The sequence below is a fragment of the Bactrocera tryoni genome, chromosome 3 (assembly GCF_016617805.1).
Source record: "Bactrocera tryoni isolate S06 chromosome 3, CSIRO_BtryS06_freeze2, whole genome shotgun sequence".
Classification (NCBI taxonomy): Eukaryota; Metazoa; Arthropoda; class Insecta; order Diptera; family Tephritidae; genus Bactrocera; species Bactrocera tryoni.
In genome coordinates, this window is record NC_052501.1 from 20,439,499 (window position 1) to 20,448,699 (window position 9,201).

Sequence of the window (9,201 nt, forward strand, 5' to 3'; positions counted from 1 at the left end):
TAAATTTCGCCATACAAGCGGCAAAAAGCAGGCAGCGCCATGCGGCCGTCGGCAATGCCGAAATTGGTAGCGCAAATAAATGCAGCTGTTCGCTTGTGAAATTGCAACGCTATGCATGCGTGTGCGTGCGTGTGTGCGTTTGTGCAAAAAAATGCGTTAATTTAAATTAATTGAATTGCATTTGACTGTAAAAAGGCAATAAACTGTGTAAATATGCGCATTAAAGTGATTGAAATGCCGCTGCTTTTTTTCTCGCCGCTTACGCGTGCTGTCAGCATGTGGCGCGGCCGTGGCGTATGAGTAATGTGCTGGCGCTAATAACTACTTGTGGTGTATGGGCAGCTTTTGCAAGTCGGCCAATGTGTTAGTGCAGTTTGTTTTTATGAACCTATGGTATAAAATATGGTATAGAAATACTTATTTTTATCTGGTGTCATGTAAATAATGCAACAATTGTGCAGTGCATCAACTCGGAGTAAATATATTAGTATATATTATGTATATAAAAAGGAATTATTAAAATATGTAACACAGATCAGAAGGATTCGAATACTAATTCATAAAATTTGAAAATTTGCTAACGTAATCGGCTAACTTGTTGCTATTTTGTATTCGTATGCCTCGAAACATCCACTTTTCTGCGATGAAACGGAAATTATGCTGTTGAAAATGGAATATATAAAAATATATAGTATTTGGCAAAGCAATTAAGGATAGTCCTACTAACTTAGAAAATTTTTGGAAATATTATTTATGTAATTTAATGTATACAAGGTGCGTTCCAAAGTAAAAGTGTTAAATGTGATTTTTGGTCAGATAATCGGTCACAAGCGTCGATCGAATGCTGGATTCTGAGCAATTTTTGGTCTTCAGTCAATTTGTGCGGAACAAACCGTGCACACCTTTCGTAAGCCCATATGTTCGGTCAAAATGCGATAAATCGATGTTTTGGAGATGTTCAATTCCATTTTCATGACTTTCAATGATAATTTCGGCTGAGTTTTGATGAATTCATGCACAGTTTCGATGGAATTTCTGGTGATCACGGATTTTGATTGGCCCACATGTTGATCGTCATTTATGTCCTTACGACCACTTTGAAACCACTCGTGCACTCTGATAAGGGATAGGCAATCATCGCCATAAACTTTTTTCATCAATTGAAACGTTTTGGTAAAAGTTTTATCATTTTAAAACGAAATTTAATGTTGGCTCTTTGTTCAAAGCTCATTTTCACACCGACAACACAAACAGACTGAAACTTAGAAGGCAATAACTTCATTACCAATCAATGAAATGTCATGAAATTCTCACTGGACAATCAATAAAGATAGCAAATTCTGGCGCACCACTCGATATATAGATGGTGCCACCAGGGAGTGCTAGATTCAAAAAGTCCTGTTTACTTTGGAACGCACCTTGTATATTGTATATTGCTCAAATTTGTAGTTGGTAATACATTAAAAATTGTCTGCTAGTTGAAAAAAGTAATAAAGAAATTGGTACAGAGGAAAAAATATAATTTTTATTAGGGTCGGCCAAAACAACGAATATTTTGTTTGTTCTCTAAAAATTAGATTCTGACTAACTTCTAAGAAATGCGCTTGATCCCTTTATTGTAATGGAAGAGCCCACCACCTTACAGTTTTCTATTTTTTTCTTACAATCGGATAGAAAAATTCATACCTCGCTTCCAGCTACTTGAAAAAGTATCTCTTTTCATAGATTTTGTAGGAGATTGAAAGCTTTACAAAGTTTTTGTACGATTTTCTCGTAAATCTAACCGTTTAAAAGATATTAACGATTAAAATATGAATAAAATGATTCAAATTCCAAGACTTATAGTTTTGTATCAAAAAGTGGCCTAAGTAATTTTTCGATTAAGTTAGCGTTTTCGATTGGCCATTGTCAAACACTATTAACAAAAAAAAGAATAATAAATAAGAAGTTAAGCTCTGGCGTAAAGATCATTTTATGCTCTTGGAAAAAAATGATGAATTTCTCTTTGCTATACCCAATATTTTAGAATGAGCTTAAAAATGGTTGCCTACATTTAGAGTGATAGAAAAGACATAGTATTAGATAAATATTTGTATTTGTTCTTGATTTCATTGCAAGTGATTAAAGAATTTAAGTTTAAGCCTTTAAATATTTACGTTATGTTGGTAAAAGTCATTAGAATTGCTAGGAAATATTGCCTTCATTTTGGATTGCATTTTTCTTAAAACTTTACCTAATACGCATAAATAATACATAATTCAAAATGAAAATAGTTAAAAGTAAATAAAATAAATTTTCGAAGGTAGACATGTAATAGTACAAAGTTGAGTAAAAGCTCGAATCATGGAAGTATGCTTTTATATAAAAATTACACAATTCTTCTATCTTAAGCAGGCATATTAAAAAAAGGAAAACTTCTCATGAACTACTGAACGCTACTCCGTCTGATATCGCTTAGAACCAAAACTGTTTTATGCTTGTCTCATTAGGCTACCGGTCTAATCCAACCTAACCTATTTTTTTTTGTTTTATTAAATTTTCTCTCATTTAACCATAAAATGTATTTCAAGCAGATATTCGAGAAATCAGCAATAACTGACCTGCATAATATATGTAACTTGAAACCCGTTTTATTTACATTAAGTTCATGCCACATTTTAGAAATTTCTCGAAAAAATGGCGAACACTTATGTCATTGCGCGGAAGTCATTCATCAAATGAATGGGCATTGAAAAAAAAACTACTCCAAAATGGCATACAGAAACAATAACAAATGAAGTCATACATTTTTAAGAGAAACCCTTCAGCCACACGCAGACACACACACACATACATATACCTCACTTTTCATGGACGCCGCTAGCACTGCTTAAGAAAACTCGAAGAGACTTTGCTCTATATTAAATCATAATCATAAAAAATGTACTGCTTTCTGTTGCAGTGTTGCAACTTAAGTGTGATTGTTGTTGTAGCCACATTTTTCATTCTCCGTTTGCTGCAGAGTATTAGTGTGAATATGCATGTATACATACATATATATATATATGTAGGTAGAGAGATGTGCCTAACCGCTTGCGATACAAAATACCACAACGTTTGTATGTGTGTGTAAAAGCATATGTATGTATGTGTTGCGTGCGAGTTTTTGGTTGGGAAGACCGTAAAAGTAGTTGCAGCAGACAAGTGCATAAGCACTTAGCTTGCTTGGACATTATGTCATTTTTATATGCGCTATACAGGATGTACCGTTAAGTGGGTGAGCGAGCTAGCGCATGCATGCGTCTTAAGCAATTCAAGATGCTGTAAAATACCGACAACGAAAAGTAGAAAAAAAGAAAACACAAAACAGAAATAAAGAGATAATGGAAATTGTGTGATAAAGAATTTAATGCACTTATAGTGATGTGGCATGTATTGTTTGTTGAAAGAATGTAAATGTGTGTAGTAGTTTGACACACACTTATGCGCACAACTATGAATATTTATGCACTTTTACTTAACGGTACAATTGCACAGAGTTATAAAAGCGTTAAAGTGGTTTTAGTCAAGCGATATTTGGATTTAGAAGTGGTCCACAGTTGGCGATTTTCGAACTAGTTCGGGTGTAGTTTGATAGTAACTAGTTCGTTTTGGACCAGTTAAAGTTTTTTGTTCTTTTTATTGCTATATGCTAATACGAAACCAAAACTAATGATTTATGGATTTTGTGCCAATATTAGAGAGTAAATTAGTGGAAGTTATTACTGTTTGTGTAATGTAAAGCTCTTCAGACGAATATTTAGACAGAATCAGTGATCTTGCTGTTTCATAAGGAGTATTAGTTTGAATTAAAAGCATTTTTGTCTCTCTTTTCTATATATTTCTGATTAAGCAGCATTTTTAAGTTTTATGACAGTATAAATGGGTTAGCACCAATGTTGGAAATATTATAGAAGAGGTCTTAAGCATCTCAGATTTCAAACAAAAATACTCCTCAGCATTTTCTGTCCAATTCCAGTAAGAGCTCGACCCTCAAATGACCAAATAGTAAAAAAAAAAAATATCACATTCTTCAAAATTGGCGTGGAATTGGAGTGGAACTCTAACTTCTCCCCTTCTAACTTAGTACTGTTATCTTTTCATATCCACACATAAGCAAACGCCTCTATATACATACATATACTCCCTGTTATTGCTAGAGCAATGTACGACAATAAATTTTCCACAATTTTCAAGTATATTTGCTCACATAACACAAAGACAGCAGTTTCATCATGTTCAGCAACAACATCAACAGTGCCAACGTAAAGCATAACAGTCGTCAGCTGGCATATCTGCATCAGCTGAGCGCATCAACTTGGTTTTAAGCGCGTATCAGCATGAGTGGCTATATAAAATTCGTGTAGTCATAACAGCTGTAACTTTATTTTCAGCGCCGGTAAAACAACACATTCTCACCCACATACACACATACATACATATGTGTATGCAAATAAAAACATTTATACACAATAAATGGAGCATTTTTCACAATCAAATAAAACGGTGGGTTATTTATGCTTGAAGGTGGGGATGTAGTCTATGAATATTTCTTACACTTGTAAGTTGTGAGCTTGCTTGATTTCTGATGGACATACATATTTATGTACTTGTGGTCAGAAAATAAAAACTGCAAATCTTTAGTTGTAGCCACTTATTACTATACTCGTATAAAGAAATGTAATATAGGTTATGAATACAGCCAGAGCTAAGGTTTGTCAAAATATTAAGAAAAAAATATCAATTTAATAAAGAATATAAAGTTCAAATATACATATGTATGTGTGTTAGAATTTTTTATTTTCTTTTCTAATTTCAAATTCTTTACCTTCAGAATCCGCTTTACGGTATGTTTATGTTTCCGCTAAATCTAACCAATTTTTTCTTATTTTCAGGTATTTGGTACGCTCAATTGATTTCAGTACCTCGTTGAAGAAGGTAAGTCACATGTACACTTTTGTCAGTAGCATTTGGAAAGTAGCTTTAAAATAGGTTTAATTTTGGACCTTTAAAAAATTTTTTAAATTGAACATTTTCAGTGGATCGGCATGATCAGCTCCAACCATAAACGAATTATAGTCTTTTGCAACTATTGGATAATTAACATTACTGACAATGCCTTTTGATCTTTTCTTGGAACGCTCGCATATTCTGATCCATTTAAATTGGATGCCTAACAAATCGTTTTTTTATCCATCCACTTGCTAAAACTTACTAGAGTATAATTTAAAATCACTATCTCCTCCTTTAATTTTTTTTATCAACAATTAAGTTTTTAGGATTTCCCTTTCGGTTGGCACGAATAGTAACACAAACTTAAATTTTTCCGGCTCTTGGTTTTTTCAAGACGATGAGCTGATATGAAGTAGTTATAAAAAAAAAAAAACATTTTTTCCCATTCAACTTCAGTCCTTGATAGGACGACTCTGTCTCTAAGACTAACGCCTATGTACTTGTCTTACAATTTTTCATCTTTGCTTTTATAGACAGTGAATTTTTTACGTAACCATGTTGATCAGTCAAGCACCACACTTTACGTCCTTTTGAATGGACTTTATTGGCCAATATTGTTTCATAATATTTCGTTCTTTAAATAGTATTATCGATTCATCTACGGAAAGTTGGCAGTTTCATTGTATACTTGTTCAAATTTTTTACTCAAGCCATCTATCATAAGGCGAATTTTGCAAAGTCTGTCCTTATTATCCTCCGGTATCATAGAATTATCGTCATCATGTAAGTTACTCAAAATTTCATCAAACCGAGTCATATTCTTACTAATAATTGGCAAGCAGAACTCTTCGCTTGCACTCCAATAATCTTTCCATCTTGGAAGTTTGTGTTAGCCTATAGAAAAGTTGATCACAATAAAAGCATAAAACTCATTTTTGTTCAAATTTAAAATTCTGCATAATATTCCCATCAAATTTACAGGGATTGGAATATTATACCTTCTGTAATATTGTCAATGAGTGATGGAAAGTATTCTGTAAGCACTGTAAATGATTCAAAAAATCCTTCAGGTACGGAGAATTCGAAGGCATTTGTTTCATGTTGTTTTAGCCAGTGATTAAGTTCATTATTTTACTTCAAAAAATTTTGACTGTATTATGCAATGTAGTTACTATCGGCGGCTACACACCAATTTTGGCGAATTCGGAACTTTTCGATAGCATATTTGTATAAGTCAGTTACAGCGATTTCATCGTCATCTTCAGTGTAGTTAAGCCACCTTAAATCTGTCATTGCTTTGGTAACTAGAACAAGAAAACAATTTGTTGGTCGCTAAACCATTCCCTGGGTTTAGCTTAGTTAGATGCAAAATCAATTTGAAGTCCGATGGAGATATTTTTGTCAACTTTCTCGTTCTTTTTGCTATATTATCTTGATTGCAAAGCATTTTATTCTTCTTCAAGTGTATTTCATTCTTCAAATATTTAAATAATGACATGTACTATATAGTAAAATAAGTTGTTCACGATTTCTATCTTTTCATGTTAGTCGAAAGGATTAGTGTATGCTCATTCACAAGATGCCGTAATACATTGTAACCATCGACTATCTATTCTATATATTCAAGGCTCTGTTCTAGTGACACCTGCTCAGAGAAAGGATGTGAGTTTCAAACTGTTTGATGTTCATAGATTTGACTTGATCTATTCACTTTCGTGCAATCTTAACATTCATGATATCATTTAATTTTAATAAACTCCTCTAACTCTCTCTCTCTATTTGATAGAGCAAGGTAAAATATGAAAAGTTATAACTTTTACCACAATCTAATCAGAGTTACCGCAGATACTTTATGATTGCTCCCAAAAGCTAGGCTTAGCTTAAACGACTGCTCCTAAATGTAGGCTATGTTTCTGTTTTAAGAAACTAAATATTTTAAACTAACTTTTTGGCATGATTATATTTATAGAATTTAATGCATAAAATTTAATGCATAACCTTACTAACTAAAAACATTTAAATACATCTGCAAAATTTTGACTTTGAGGAAAGATTCTTAAGGAGTTATGAATAGAGGATGAAATTAAAAAAAAAATGTCACGAAGCCTCTTTAAGCTTGTAGTAAAGTAAAACCTTGTTAATAACTTTTAATTTGATTTAGTAATTTTTATAAAAATGTCTTTATACCAGAGAACCTACATAGTAGTTTAGTTCAGCAGTTTTGGATTGTGTTCTAAAACCTTTTTTTGTTTCTGGAAAGGCTGCTTATCGTTTGAATTGTTTCGTGAGATTTAAAAGCGTCTTAATTCTTTCGTCAGTACATTGTACAACATTCGGATGGGTACCTAAGCATTTATTAGATACTATTTTGGCGGCTCACTTCTGAAAACTGCCAAGAAACTTTCTCACTTAGGACTAAAGTTCTCGAAAAAAAATCGTTTGGTCCAAAACTCAGAAAAAAGTGGATTTTACCGTATAGTGTTTTAAATAAATTTTGTAAAGTACTAAAGTGCTATGGCAGTAATCACTTTAAAGTAGTTGTGGAATTTCAATGAAGGAAAAAGTGATTTTATGTGTTATTATTACAAGAAAAGCGCTCTCTGTTACAATTTCGCTTTATTATAATGGAAATAACTGCTTAAGAGTCTATAGTTATAATATTAACTAAACATAATTTTTGGCGCTAACTTTGGCAAGCAAAAACGCTGCCTACATTTGGGATGATATAAGAATGACAAAAACTTTGTCTACATTCGGGATGATATTCGATTAAGGGAAATGCTGCCTACATTTAGGATAATATTAGATTAATGAAAATGTTGCCTACTTTTAAGATGAAATTTAGAATTAACGAAAAAGTTGAGTGTAAAATAAAAGCGGTGACCATTAGTAATGCAGGCTCACCGATTTTTTCTAAAAATATATTCAAAGTTACTTTTAAAATATTTTTTAAAGCTCAAACCTTATTTAATAATTATAATAATATATATAAATAAATATATTATGTATAATTTTTTAAGACTTCTATTTCTATTTAGATTTATTATAATGGAAATAAGTGCTCTAACATCAATTGTTATAAGTATAACCAAACTTAACCATGGGCGCTATCTTTGGCATGTTACATTTAAGATGACAAAAACGTTGCCTACATTTAGGATGATGAAACATTATTTAAAGAAATGAAATAGAAAGAAGTTATTTTTTACATAATAATAATATTTTCGTTTTCTTGGAATTACGTTCCTACAAATTTAACTACGCGCCATTCTCTCTTTCATTGTTCGCTTCAATTAGCGCTGATTAAAAAACTTTGCACAAAACTACCAAAATATTTAAATGTGGCGCAGTTGCTGGCGCTACACTGGCAACATTCAATCAACTTTCAATGCCACGCTGAGTTTTGTTGGCAAGAAAATGCGGAAAATCTGCGCGCAATTGTCAATTTTAATGTGATTAATTTCAATTTGTCCGAATTCAATCGCAGCAAACTTCGCGCCGCGCTATGATAGCATTATATACATATGTATAGTATATATTTACCAGAATGTATATACTTACATATATACATAGGTACTTACAACCGAATTGTATGCGCTTAGCGCCGCAAACTTTTCACATCCAACTGATTACGCTGCTTGAGCTTTAGTCAGCAGCTGCGACCTCGCTGGCAGCAGCGCTACCTGCGCCTCAATTGCCACGGGTAAACTTGGAAAAGTTTTGTTTTGGAACAACTTAATTTCATTTAATTCAATTTTTTCATCATTCAATTCCGTTAGTCACTTTTTGCCCTGTAATTTGCCGCATTTTCCCTCAGGTCACATTGTTAGCTGCCGTTATTGGTACGCATATACACAGTTACTGTTATATGTGTATACCGTTAGTTGGTGTATTTCCATTGATATCTGTTTGCGGAATTTCTTTGCAATGAATTGTGTTTGCTTGTGTGTGTGTGTGTGTGTGTAAGAAGTGGCCAGCTGAATTACACTAGCGGAAGTGGGCTTGAGCTTCGTAGAGTGCTGTATGTGTGCAAGTGTATTTGTATCAACGTTGCTTTAGTTGGTTTTGTAGCGCTCGCTTTGTTGCCGCATTACGTTTGCCTGTAATCAAAGTCTGGCCGCAACGCTCAACGACCCACTAGTGTCTCATTAAGTCGTAACTGTGGCGCTGGATATTACCTCGGTCATTCCTTTAGTTGCTTACCTTTCTTGTTGCATCTCGGCTACTGCT